The following is a 15,031-nucleotide window of genomic DNA, read 5'->3' on the forward strand; positions in this document are numbered from 1 at the left end:
TTTCAGGTGGTCCATTCTAAGTGAATGGAAGTCTAGTCTGACAACAAATGGTAGGGCTATTTGTTCTCACAGTCTGTGCATTCAGACAGATTTAGCTTTTCAAAGGAATCACAATGTCTGCCCCCATGAGGGCAGACAAGAGTAAAAAAAAATAAAATTAGGAATGAGTACTTATTTTTCCTGCAGGCAGCTTTGCGAAGTGGAGTAAATCATGGCAAGATAAAAAATATATGTTTTTTCATTGTTTGCCCGTAGTGGTCCTTTACCACCCCACCCCTTTATGCCAACCCCAAACCCTTATAATGAACTCTGAATTAATTTATACACTGGATTCATAAACATTTACTGGAGCAGAGCAAATGTCTCTGTTTACTGTGTCAGATTTATGCTGTTTAGCAAATGTGGTATTCAAAGATGGGATTCAAAGACAATACATATTTAGCACAGCTCTGAAAGCCATTAAATGTAAATCAACAGTCTGAGCAGTTAGTGCAAATACAGATGATAGACCCATTAAACAGTCTGTAGCTGCACAGTATTGTCTGAATACAAGTCTCTTTTGCTCATTTAGCAGCACACTACAGTACACTGTAGATTTGCTAGGTAAGTCAGTGTACATATGTGATTAATTAGTTGTACAGGATCATACTTTTATGCTGCACTATTCAGATACTTTATGGGATGTGCTTCTACGAATCATGATACTACACAGCTTAACCAGATGGCACATCATTCATGATGTGCAGGAGCCTAATTTACAAAGGCTGCACCTACAGACTGCCATATTTGCATGCTGCTTGGCAATACTAAACCTTTCCCCATGATGCTTACATGTCAATTGCTGTGCATCAGTGCAGTGAACCTTTATGAACTTCTCTTCCACTGCATACTACTTGAGGCTGTGCACTGTGGCCTTATGTAATATGCAGTAATTAATGAATCTGGTCCATATGCTGCCCATTCTGTGTAAAACAAAGAAGTTATGAGATTGTGCTTACCCAATAAAATGCATGCTCATCACTGCATGTTTACTATACATTCTTTACATATTGTTTTGATAACCATACTTCATGAATGAAAATAATCCCGACATACTGTTTTTGCAATCCTACTTCATGAACCAAATAAGTGAAAATGTTCTGTTTCTGTTTGGAGGGTACTTTGCAGATTAATGATTTTTTGTGCCCCATCTAGGAATGTACATTTCAAAACTAAAAAAAAAATAATAGCCAAAATCAGTAATAGTCCGATAACTATGGCAAAATACCAAAATCTGAATCAAGAATTAGAAAAGCATGATATTTTTTGGAAAATGGCATTTTAGCCAGAGCACTATTTAAAAAAAAACTTGCATTTCCCCTTATAATGATTACTTGTAAAACTGTCATGTACTTAGAAACTGTTTCATTTTGCTTCTCTATCTACATTCCTCTCTCTCTCTCTCTCTCTCTCTCTATATATATATATATATATATATATATACACACACACATACATAACACACACACACACACACACACACACACACACACACACACACACACATACATATAACACACACACATATATATCTGTTCCCGTTAGGGGTCGCCACAGCAGATCACCTGTTTCCATTTCTTCCTGTCCTCTGCATCTTGCTCTGTCACACCAGCCACCTGCATGTCTTCTCTCACCACATCCATAAACCTTATCTTAGGCCTTCCTCTTTTCCTGTTACCTGGTAGCTTCATCCTTAGCATCTTTTTCCCAATATACTCTGCATCCCTCCTCAGCACATGACCAAACCAACGTAATCTTGCCTCTCTGGCTTTGTCTCCAAACCTTCCAACCTGGGCTGACCCTCTAATATTGTTTGTGTCTTTCGGCTTTTCCCGGTTAGGGGTCGCCACAGCGGAACTCCGGTCCGCTAATGATTGGCAGTTGATTTTTACGTACCGGCTTGCCAGGCCTGACGCACAACCTTCAGCGAAGGTACGCCCATTCACGCATGTCTCCACGCAGAAGACGCTCTAGCGGAGAATCGAACTGGACAGCGTCTTACTGTGAGGCGACAACGCTACCGCAGCACCACCACCGCATGGTACAGCTGACCCTCTAATATACTTATTCCTAATCCTGTCCACCCTTGTCACACCCAGTGCAAATCTTAACATCTTTAATTCTGCCACATCCAGCTCAAACTCTTGCCTTTTTGTCAATGCCACTGTCTCCAACCCATATAACATAGCTGGTCTCACTACTCTCTTGTAGACCTTCCCCCTTTCACTCTTACAGGTACTCGTCTGTCACAAATCACTCCTGACACTCTTCTCCACCCACTCCATCCTGCCTGTACTCTCTTCTTCACTGCTCTTCCACACTCACCGTTACTCTGAACTATTGACCCCAAGTATTTAAACTCATCCACCTTTGCCACCTCTACTCCTTGCATCCTCACCATTCCTCTATCCTCCCTCTCATTCACACACATATATTCTGTCTTAGTCCTGATTACCTTCATTCCTCTTCTCTCTAGAGCATATCTCCATCTCTCCAGGGTTTCCTCCACCTGTTCCCTACTCTCACTACAGATCACAATGTCATCTGCAAACATCATAGTCCACGGGGACTCCTGTCTGATCTCGTCTGTCAACCTGTCCATCACCATTGCAAATAACAAAGGGCTCAGAGCTGATCCTTGATGTAACCCCACCTCCACCTTAAACATATCCGTCACTCCCACAGCAGACCTCACCGCTGTCACACTACCCTTGTACATATCCTGTACCACTCTTACATACTTTTCTGACACTCCTGACTTCCTCATACAATACCACAACTCCTCTCTAGGTACCCTGTCATATGCTTTCTCTAAGTCTACAAAAACACAATGCAACTCCTTCTGACCTTCTCTGTTCTTCTCCATCAACACTCTCAGAGCAAAGATCGCATCTGTAGTGCTATTTCCCGGCATGAAACCATACTGCTGATCACTAATCATCACGTCCCTTCTTAACCTTGCTTCCACTACTCTTTCCCATAACTTCATGCTGTGACTGATCAATTTAATCCCTCTGTAGTTACTACAGCTCTGCACATTACCCTTATTCTTAAAAATCAGTACCAAAACATTTTTTCTCCATTCCTCAGGCATCGTCTCACTTTCCAAGATTTCATTAAACAATCTGGTTAAAAACTCCACTGCCATTTCACCTAAACACCTCCATGCTTCCACAGGTATGTCATCTGGGCCAACAGCCTTTCCATTCTTCATTCTCTTCATAGCTATCCTTACTTCCTCCTTGCTAATCCATTGTATTTCATGATTTACTATCCCTACATCATCCAACCTTCTCTCCCTCTCATTCTCTTCATTCATCAACCCCTCAAAGTACTCTTTCCGTCTCCTCAACACACTCTCCTCACTTGTATGTTTCCCTCATTATCCTTTATCACCTCTACCTGCTGCACATCTTTCCTAGCTCGGTCCCACTGTCTAGCCAATCGGTACAGGTCCTTTTCTCCCTCCTTAGTGTCCAACCTTTCACACAACTCTTCATATGCCTTATCCTTAGCCTTCGCCACCTCTCTCTTTGCCATACACCTCATCTCCTTATACTCCTGTCTACTTTCTTCATCTCTCTGACAATCCCACTTCTTCTTTGCCAACATCTTTCTCTGTATACTCTCCTGTACTTCCTCATTCCACCACCATGTCTCCTTGTCGTCCGTCCTCTGTCCAGATGTGATACAAAGCACCTTTCTTGCCGTCTCCCTTACTAGCTCTGCTGTAGTTACCCAGCTATTTGGCAACTCTTCACTGCCACCCAGTTCCTGCCTTAACTCATCCCTGAACTCCACCTCACAATTACCCTTTTTCAATTTCCACCATTTGATCCTTGGTGCTGCCCTCACACTCCTCCTCCTCTTGATCACCAACGTCATCCTACAAACCACCATCCTATGCTGCCTAACTACACTTTCTCCGGTCACCACTTTACAGTCTCCAATCTCCTTCAAACTGGTCCTCCTACATAAGATATAATCCACCTGTGTGCATCTTCCTCCACTCTTGATTGTCACCCTATGCTCCTCCCTCTTGAATAAATAGATGGGGGGTTTGGGGGCCCCCCCCACATACATAGTAAATTTCACAGATACATGTGGATAGTTATAACAAAGATGCTGTAGCTCCCCACACCCCCCTATCTATTTATTTATTTTAACTCCAGGGTCACGCTACAGTGGGGAAAGGGCATAATGCTTTGAATGCCATGTGTCAATGTTATGAGTTTCGACCAAATGAGTTGTCAGTGTTTTGAGCTTTAGGTATTTTGGTCTCTCTGAAATGTATATACATGTAGTCACACATACATACATTATACACAAATGATGAAAATTACTCTTTGAAGTCATGGGTCCAATTCCTGGAATTGTACCTCATGAAAATGAAATTTCATTTTTATTAACCATAAAGAAATATTCTAATAACGGCATACTGGCAGATTAGAGTTTTTCAATGTGTTTTAACAACTGCCCATAATTCAACAATAACACCCTAGAGGGGTGCATATTTCTGCACATGCTCCCAGCACATGCTCAAAAGCATCATATTCTACACTTCCTTCCCATTTAATTAAATACCCCAGAGTACGTGATTACTCTGTACATTAAGTAATGCAGCAGGAACAATTGCTGAATATGCTACTTTTGAAAAATAAAATACTCATAAAGCACATATACTATATCTACATAATAAAAATATTATGATCACTTTAGTTAGAAAATGTATCATTAGCAAATATCAGAATAAAAAAAATATAGGGGACAAGGCAAAATATGAGACAAAATTAGGGACATTCTGCAAAATCAAGGTCAGCTAAACAATTCCCATCCCTGGACTGCAATTTGTAGAATCATTTCCATTTTATGAGACTACTGTTCTATTTCTCAGATATTTTGAAGAAAATGAGTACATGGTAAATCTGATCATCTGCTGCAGCTCACTAATATCTTCTGCAGCTGCATCCTTGGACATTGCTGTCTTCAGCATTCTACCTAATGTTAGATTTTCCTTATATGGTAATGCTTTTTAAATATTTTCAGCAAACATACCAAGCAAAGTTCTGCCTTTTAACATTGCAAAGGTCATGCACTGCCTTACTACAATTCACCCTGCATACAGTTTTCCTGTGAAGTGAAGTTAATATTAATACAAATTATAGTAGTTGACAAAGCTAATCCTTCTGCAGTGGCCCACACAGTGTCACCAAATAAATATAAGCATTCTCAAGGGTTAAAGCAGCAAGAAAACCCAAAAGCAGTGAATGTATTCCAGCAGCAGACCCAAATAGAATTCCAAGCAAAACCACAGCTAAACAGCAACAGCATCTAAAAACAGCACATAAAAAGTAGCAAGTAAAAACACAAAACTGCATAATAAAATGCATAATAATACATTTATCTATTTTTCTTTGCCTCTAATATTGGTTTTAGGGGTACATGGTCATTCAGACCCATTCCCCTATGCACTCCTAACCTTAAAATCCACTGTAATTCTGCATTTTCTGTCATGTTTACTAACTCCCCCCACACACTCTCAGTCACAACTTGCAAAACTTGGAAGAAACTGTTGCAAAATAGAGTAAAATCCCATGAGTGGAGGAGCTCCCTGGTCAGCCTCAGTAAGAAGCTGAGATCCCTTATAAGATCCTCCAAAGCTAGCTATGAAAACAAAATTGCCACTAAATCCAAGGACAACCACAACGCATTCTATAGCTATGTCAAGAATCTAGATGGCAACACCCAGATCTGTTCTGAGTTACAGCACAAAGGCATGGAAATTACAGAACCAAGTGATATTGCCAACATCTTGGCAGATAGGTTAAATGTTAACTTTACCCCCCTCTCACTCCCTATATCTATTCAGGAAGAATGCAGAGTCCCTGTAATTACAACTATGCAGGTAAAAGCTGCACTCTCTAAAGCCAAAAACACAGCATCCATGGGACCGGACAACATCCCGGGCTGTGTTTTACACGAACTTCAGGTGCTCCCCACTTAAGTACCATGTTCAATAATAGTCTCGCATCAGGCTTTGTGCCCACTGAATGGCCCACAGCAACAGTTATCCCACTCCACAAAGGGGGAGCCACCACTGATCCTGGGAACTATCGACCTATTAGCCTGACGAGCCTGGTCTGTGGGGCCATGGAACGTATCATCATGGAAATCATGGACGAAGACATTGGTGGCCTCCAGGTTCTGGATCCCACCCAGTTCGGGTTTGTGAGGGGCGGATCATGCCTCCTGAGCCTGGTCAACTTCTTTGGGGCAGTCACCGGAGCCGTTGATGAGGGTAGGGTGGTTCACACAGCCTATCTTCACCTCGCCAAGGCTTTTGACACCATCCCCCATTCTGGAATTATAGCTAAACTCACTAAACTAGGTATAAATCCCTACATCACAAGATGGGTTGCCAAATGGCTCACTGACAGAACCCACACTGTAAAAGTTGCAGACTCCAAATCTGAACTCAAAGCAGTGACAAGTGGAGTACCACAGGGTTCTGTCCTGGGACCTCTCCTGTTTGGTATCTACTTCTCTGAAGTACAGACTAACACAGAAGGCCTCTGGCCAACGAAGTTCGCAAATGACTGCAAACTAGGAGCCATGGTCAAGTCCCCAAATGATGTGGACATCCTACAGAAGGGCCTCACCGAGACAAATGCATGGTGTCAGAGCCATGGCCTCAAACTCAATGCCAAAAAGTGCAGTGTCATCCCCTTTGGTAAAAGCTCTGTACCCCTGAACTACCACATAGGCAGCAATCTACTTAACACCGAATGCATGATAAGAGACCTTGGGACCCAGGTGGACAGTAGTCTCTCCTTTGATAGTCACATCGCCACAGTAGTTAGGAAGTCCTTCTACGTGGCACACCTCATCATAAAAGAGTTCTCATCCAGGAAAAAAGAGGTCATTGTTCCCCTCTACTCGTCACTCATTAGACCCATTATAGAGTACAACACCCCTTCTGGAATGTACCTCACAAGACATCTGCAGCAGCTGGAAAGGCCACAGAAGTACCTCACAAAGAGGATTACTGGCCTCAAACAAATGCCCTACACTGACTGCCTCAAAAAAACTCCAGCTTTACTCCGTAGCATATCGCCTACTCCGAGCTTATCTCTGCCTAACATATAAAGCTATGTCAAACCCAGAGCTGTTGGACATGCTACACCTAAAGAAATCCCAAACCCTGCGAGCTACACACTCTAGGGACCTAAACCTTGTCACCACAATAAACAGGACACGCTAGAGGGATAGATTCCTGTCCCAGAGACTTCCTATACTCTGGAACAAGCTACCCATCTATGTCAAGCAAAGTTCTTCATTAGCACTCTTCAAGAAAAGTCTTGATGAGTGGATGGCAAATAGGAAATACACCCCAGGGATCACTTCTGTGTCTCTGCTCGACAGTGGCACAGGAAAATAACTTTCTTGGGTGGCGTAAGCTATGGAACCTTGCTGGCTAGGCTTATGTAGGCCCTTGGGCCGATAGCCTAGTACCTACCTATGAACCTATGTGTGTTGCCATTTGTTAGTGTCTGTTTTGCTAAAGCAGTACAGTCATTCCCTCTTCTTGTACAATACAAATGATCCCACACTCTCTCTTTCAGTTTCTGGTTAGTTTTACCTATGTAAAATTTGAAGCACAAAACACAGTTTGCTGCAAAAATAACATTCTGTGTATTGCAGTCTGCTGAAACCCACAAATAACCTGTCTCTGGATGCTTAAAATACATATCACAGTATGCACATTCCTGACATTTATGTGTGCCCCATTGTCTTACCCCTAAATTATGATATAATCTAGGATAACAAACGTTGTTTAAGGTTCTTTTTGTTTTTATACACGGAAATAGGTCATTGGCCTACCAGCTGTTTTACCTTCTCATCAGTGTGTAAGATGTGCCAGTTACTACTGACCACTTCCCTAATCCTGTTCACCTCTGATGTATAGGTAATAACCACAGGCATTTTCACCAAACTACTTTCAGTGTACTTAACTGTATCATTTCATTGTGAAAAATAGGGCTTGGCTCTCCCTCCTCTTTCCTCATTTGTTTTACTACATGCCTTGTCAATTTCCACATATCCATACCCTCTACCCACAAAATCATCCCGCAGATGGCATAGTCTCTCAAGAAAGTCCTTGTCATTACAGGATAAACATGAGGTCCTCATAGCCTGTTCCTTAATGATATTACTAAAAATGTTTTGTGGATGCATACTTTCCCTGTGCAAATAAGTGGGACGATGACATTATTTCCTATGAATGCTAGTGGTTAGAACAATTCCTTGCTTGGCTATAGTTACATCAAAAAAAAAAATCAATTTTAACCATGGATTTGTTTAGGGTGAATTTTAAGAAAGTTACTGCTGGTGTTCAAATATCGGATATATAAAGTTCTAAACTCCCTTCATCCCCCTGCCAACCTATAAAAAGATCATCTACAAAACATTGATATATTATTATATGTGGGTTCAAATTATTTAGAATGTGTTGATATTCCCATTCCATCATTACTAAGTTGGTATAGGAGTTTGCACAGCTAGTGCCCATAGCAACTCCTGTTTTTTTTTGCCAGTAGCACTTGTCTTTGAAGAAAAATATGTTATTGCCTAGAACTAATTCCAGAAGCAGACAGAAAAGGTCCACCTGTTTGGATTCAAAATTTCCATATCTATTTAAGGCAGTTTTCACCATCAATATCCCCTCCTGATTGGGAATACAGGTAAATAATGACATCACATCTAGAGTTGCCAGGATCTCAATGCTTTGCTATTCTTTCCATTGGTTGCATTATATAGATCCCTTAAAATATGTTCTGTGTCCATTAACACTACCTCAGATTCATCCAAAACCTTTCTAAGGTGTTTATCCAGAAACCTAGAAGTAGGCTCTGTTAACGAGCCCCCACCAGCTACAATGGGTCTAAATGGAGGCCTCATGGCATGCTTATGTATTTTTGGTAGCCCATGCATTTGGGGTATATGTGGATTCTGCATTATAAAATAATCATACAGTTCTTTAGTAATAAGTCCTAAATTCAGACATTCTAGTAAGCAGTTGTCAAGCCTGCGTTTCAAGTCATGCACTATTACTGCATCCGTACTAACATAATTTAACTTCATTGTTATCACCATCATTACCAAACATTAATTTTAATGCTAAATTACGTGCAAAGAGAAGAAATTCAACAAGCAGTTCTGTAATGTCAGCCCCAATAGTGGGGACAAAAGTCAAACCTTTAGTTAGCAATGACTCTTCTGCTGCTGTTAAACTGTAGCTGGAAATGTTCCAAACTAAACTCCTTGTTCCAACCCCCACATTTTCTTGATGGTTCTGGTTTGGTTGGATGGTGGCGGCTCCTTCATCTTCTGACCCCCTCTGTAGTTGTCTAAATCATGAGACTTCCTTCTGGTACTGTGATATAGTAGAGGTAGTCCTGGAAAAAAAGAAGACGAAGATTCCATTTGGGCCGAAGTATTTTACGCCTCACAACCAGACCCATTTCCTCTGTCTTTGATATTGAAATTACATTAGTCAAATCTTGGCACTCCCCTACCAGGATGGAGTATGTAGAAGTTTGTGGCTCTGGTGACGTCACTTTACCTCCGTCACCTGGATTGGACACTTCGTCTGTCACCACTTGCTGACTAATGTGACTGGATGATAATACTTCCTGATTCAGTGTTCTATTTATTACACTCCTCAGCTTCAGAAGTGCAAGAATTTTTTTAACTATGTTCCTGGTGAGTTTGTACCTTGGGCCAAGTAAAAACTTGTTGTTTGGAAAAATCATTAAGGTCCCTTGTCAGTTTCTTCTATTTTTGTTGTAGCAATTGTTTTTCATATCCTGCGACCTTTTCAATTAGGTCATTGGAATAAATATCTGATGCTGCTTCACCCACTGCACTAGTTAAATCTTTTTACTGTTGAGATATTTTATCATATAGCTCAAGTTCAACAGGCTGAAAAAAGTCTATTAACAGTTTCAAATAAGCCCGACTGGTGTTTAAATTGATCTGTTGCCACTGAGCCAGCAAGGAAGGCTGCATGTCACCATAAGTAGGCATGTTAAGGACTCATACGCCCCTAAGTGCAACATTCATATTTAAACATGCCTCAAGGTGAAAACATTGACACTGTAGTCTTTTATACTTATATAAGTAATTTTCCAAAGTACGTTTTAAATCTCTAATTCAATGATCATTTATTTCATGAACTTAGAGGCCGAGGTGGTGCAGCGGTTTGCATTGTCACCTCACAGCACGAGGTTCTCCCGTTCTATTCTCAGTTAGACTGCCTTCTGTGTGGAGTCTGCATATCCTCCCCGTGTTCGAGTAACGTTTAAAGACATGCAGGCAGGTGCATGCATGAATGGGTGTGCCTTATTTGAAGGTTGGGTGTCGGGCTGGCAACTCGGCACCGTAAAAAATCCACTGCCAATCATTAGCGGACCGGAGTTTCGCTGTGGCGACCCCTAACCAGGAAAAGCCAAAAGACATTTTCATTAACATTTAACATCAACTCACCAGTAAGGAGAGGATTTTCTAAGACCATCATGAAGGTACATATCCTGTGATTCACCATTTCAGTTTGCATATGAGCAACATCTCCATTAACATTGCCAGTACCATAAACAGCTTCACCTTTTGTCATACTCACAGTTATTGTTAAAGCAGCAAGAAAAACCAAAAGCAGTGAATGCATTCCAGTAGCAGAGCCAAACAGAATTCCAAGCAAAACCACAGCTAGTAACAGGCAGAAAGGCAAGGCTCAGCAGTTGTAAAATCCACATGTTTTATTAAAAGTTAGCGCTTTCGCAGTGTTCACCACCACTTGAGACAAAAAAGTACAGCAAATTAACTTCTTTTATACTAAATTTTAGTATCAATTAACATGACAATGCAGAATCCTAATTGATCCACAAGGCATTTACTTGTAAAGCAACAGCATCTAAAAACAGCATATAAAAAAGTAGCAAGTGAAAACACAAAAATGCATAATAAAATGCATAATAATACATTTATCTATTTTTCTTTGCCTCTAATATTGGTTTTAGGGGTACATGGTCATTCAGACCCATTCCCCTATGCACTCCTAACCTTAAAATCCACTGTAATTCTGCATTTTCTGTCATGTTTACTAACTCCCCCCACACACTCTCAGTCACAACTTGCAAAACTTGGAAGAAACTGTTGCAAAAGAGAGTAAAATCCCATGAGTGGAGGAGCTCCCTGGTCAGCCTCAGTAAGAAGCTGAGATCCCTTATAAGATCCTCCAAAGCTAGCTATGAAAACAAAATTGCCACTAAATCCAAGGACAACCACAACGCATTCTATAGCTATGTCAAGAATCTAGATGGCAACACCCAGATCTGTTCTGAGTTACAGCACAAAGGCATGGAAATTACAGAACCAAGTGATATTGCCAACATCTTGGCAGATAGGTTCAATGTTAACTTTACCCCCCTCTCACTCCCTATATCTATTCAGGAAGAATGCAGAGTCCCTGTAATTACAACTATGCAGGTAAAAGCTGCACTCTCTAAAGCCAAAAACACAGCATCCATGGGACCGGACAACATCCCTGGCTGTGTTTTACACGAACTTCAGGTGCTCCCCACTTAAGTACCATGTTCAATAATAGTCTCGCATCAGGCTTTGTGCCCACTGAATGGCCCACAGCAACAGTTATCCCACTCCACAAAGAGGGAGCCACCACTGATCCCGGGAACTATCGACCTATTAGCCTGACGAGCCTGGTCTGTGGGGCCATGGAACGTATTATCATGGAACTCATGGACGAAGACATTGGTGGCCTCCAGGCTCTGGATCCCACCCAGTTCGGGTTTGTGAGGGGCGGATCATGCCTCCTGAGCCTAGTCAACTTCTTTGGGGCAGTCACCGGAGCCGTTGATGAGGGTAGGGTGGTTCACACAGCCTATCTTCACCTCGCCAAGGCTTTTGACACCATCCCCCATTCTGGAATTATAGCTAAACTCACTGAACTAGGTATAAATCCCTACATCACAAGATGGGTTGCCAAATGGCTCACTGACAGAACCCACACTGTAAAAGTTGCAGACACCAAATCTGAACTCAAAGCAGTGACAAGTGGAGTACCACAGGGTTCTGTCCTGGGACCTCTCCTGTTTGGTATCTACTTCTCTGAAGTACAGACTAACACAGAAGGCCTCTGGCTAACGAAGTTCGCAAATGACTGCAAACTAGGAGCCATGGTCAAGTCCCCAAATGATGTGGACATCCTACAGAAGGGCCTCACCGAGACAAATGCATGGTGTCAGAGCCATGGCCTCAAACTCAATGCCAAAAAGTGCAGTGTCATCCCCTTTGGTAAAAGCTCTGTACCCCTGAACTACCACATAGGCAGCAATCTACTTAACACCGAATGCATGATAAGAGACCTTGGGACCCAGGTGGACAGTAGTCTCTCCTTTGATAGTCACATCGCCACAGTAGTTAGGAAGTCCTTCTACGTGGCACACCTCATCATAAAAGGGTTCTCATCCAGGAAAAAAGAGGTCATTGTTCCCCTCTACTCGTCACTCATTAGACCCATTATACAGTACAACACCCCTTCTGGAATGTACCTCACAAGACATCTGCAGCAGCTGGAAAGGCCACAGAAATACCTCACAAAGAGGATTACTGGCCTCAAACAAATGCCCTACACTGACCGCCTCAAAAAACTCCAGCTTTACTCCGTAGCATATCGCCTACTCCGAGCTGATCTCTGCCTAACATATAAAGCTATGTCAAACCCAGAGCTGTTGGACATGCTACACCTAAAGAAATCCCAAACCCTGCGAGCTACACATTCTAGGGACCTAAACCTTGTCACCACAATAAACAGGACACGCTAGAGGGATAGATTCCTGTCCCAGAGACTTCCTATACTCTGGAACAAGCTACCCATCTATGTCAAGCAAAGTTCTTCATTAGCACTCTTTAAGAAAAGTCTTGATGAGTGGATGGCAAATAGGAAATACACCCCGGGTATCACTTCTGTGTCTCTGCTCGACAGTGGCACAGGAAAATAACTTTCTTGGGTCGTGTAAGCTATGGAACCTTGCTGGCTAGGCTTATGTAGGCCCTTGGGCCGATAGCCTAGTACCTACCTATGAACCTATGTGTGTTGCCATTTGTTAGTGTCTGTTTTGCTAAAGCACTACATTCATTCCCTCTTCTTGTACAATACAAATGATCCCACACTCTCTCTTTCAGTTTCTGGTTAGTTTTACCTATGTAAAATTTGAAGCACAAAACACAGTTTTCTGCAAAAATAACATTCTGTGTATTGCAGTCTGCTGAAACCCACAAATAACCTGTCTCTGGATGCTTAAAATACATATCACAGTATGCACATTCCTGACATTTATGTGTGTCCCATTGTCTTACCCCTAAATTATGATATAATCTAGGATAACAAACGTTGTTTAAGGTTCTTTTTGTTTTTATACATGAAAATAGGTCATTGGCCTACCAGCTGTTTTACCTTCTCATCAGTGTGTAAGATGTGCCAGTTACTTCTGACCACTTCCCTAATCCTGTTCACCTCTGATGTATAGGTAATAACCACAGGCATTTTCACCAAACTACTTTCAGTGTACTTAACTGTATCATTTCATTGTGAAAAATAGGGCTTGGCTCTCCCTCCTCTTTCCTCATTTGTTTTACTACATGCCTTGTCAATTTCCAAATATCCATACCCTCTACCCACAAAATCATCCCGCAGATGGCATAGTCCCTCAAGAAAGTCCTTGTCATTACAGGATAAACATGAGGTCCTCATAGCCTGTTCCTTAATGATATTACTAAAAATGTTTTGTGGAGGCATACTTTCCCTGTGCAAATAAGTGGGACGATGACATTATTTCCTATGAATGCTAGTGGTTAGAACAATTCCTTGCTTGGCTATAGTTACATAAAAAAAAAAAAATCAATTTTAACCATGGATTTGTTTAGGGTGAATTTTAAGAAAGTTACTGCTGGTGTTCAAATATCGGATATATAAAGTTCTAAACTCCCTTCATCCCCCTGCCAACCTATAAAAAGATCATCTACAAAACATTGATATATTATTATATGTGGGTTCAAATTATTTAGAATGTGTTGATATTCCCATTCCATCATTACTAAGTTGGTATAGGAATTTGCACAGCTAGTGCCCATAGCAACTCCTGTTTTTTTGCCAGTAGCACTTGTCTTTGAAGAAAAATATGTTATTGCCTAGAACTAATTCCAGAAGCAGACAGAAAAGGTCCACCTGTTTGGATTCAAAATTTCCATATCTATTTAAGGCAGTTTTCACCATCAATATCCCCTCCTGATTGGGAATACAGGTAAATAATGACATCACATCTAGAGTTGCCAGGATCTCAATGCTTTGCTATTCTTTCCATTGGTTGCATTATATAGATCCCTTAAAATATGTTCTGTGTCCATTAACACTACCTCAGATTCATCCAAAACCTTTCTAAGGTGTTTATCCAGAAACCTAGAAGTAGGCTCTGTTAACCAGCCCCCACCAGCTACAATGGGTCTAAATGGAGGCCTCATGGCATGCTTATGTATTTTTGGTAGCCCATGCATTTGGGGTATATGTGGATTCTGCATTATAAAATAATCATACAGTTCTTTAGTAATAAGTCCTAAATTCAGACATTCTAGTAAGCAGTTGTCAAGCCTGCGTTTCAAGTCATGCACTATTACTGCATCCGTACTAACATAATTTAACTTCATTGTTATCACCATCATTACCAAACATTAATTTTAATGCTAAATTACGTGCAAAGAGAAGAAATTCAACAAGCAGTTCTGTAATGTCAGCCCCAATAGTGGGGACAAAAGTCAAACCTTTAGTTAACAATGACTCTTCTGCTGCTGTTAAACTGTAGCTGGAAATGTTCCAAACTAAACTCCTTGTTCCAACCCCCACATTTTCTTGATGGTTCTG

At 41.4% G+C, this 15,031-nt stretch overlaps 1 protein-coding gene across 7 annotated transcripts in view; it reads right to left on the reverse strand.

Annotated features, from left to right (window-relative positions):
* Positions 1-15,031, reverse strand: part of FAM227A (family with sequence similarity 227 member A) — a 1,098,330-nt gene that overhangs the window by 999,960 nt on the left and 83,339 nt on the right. The window contains exon 1 of one of the 7 annotated variants that reach the window (XM_044067977.1): positions 9,295-9,493. The exons of 5 other annotated variants lie outside the window; for them this stretch is intronic. The gene's annotated coding sequence lies outside the window, so the exon portion shown is untranslated. Of the gene's footprint in view, positions 1-831; positions 917-9,294; positions 9,494-15,031 lie in introns of those variants that run through there. One more of the 7 variants, XM_044067980.1, reaches the window with a different exon arrangement.

This window comes from Protopterus annectens, chromosome 1.part0, assembly GCF_019279795.1.
Source record: "Protopterus annectens isolate FY-2018-M chromosome 1.part0, PAN1.0, whole genome shotgun sequence".
Taxonomy (NCBI): domain Eukaryota; kingdom Metazoa; phylum Chordata; order Ceratodontiformes; family Protopteridae; genus Protopterus; species Protopterus annectens.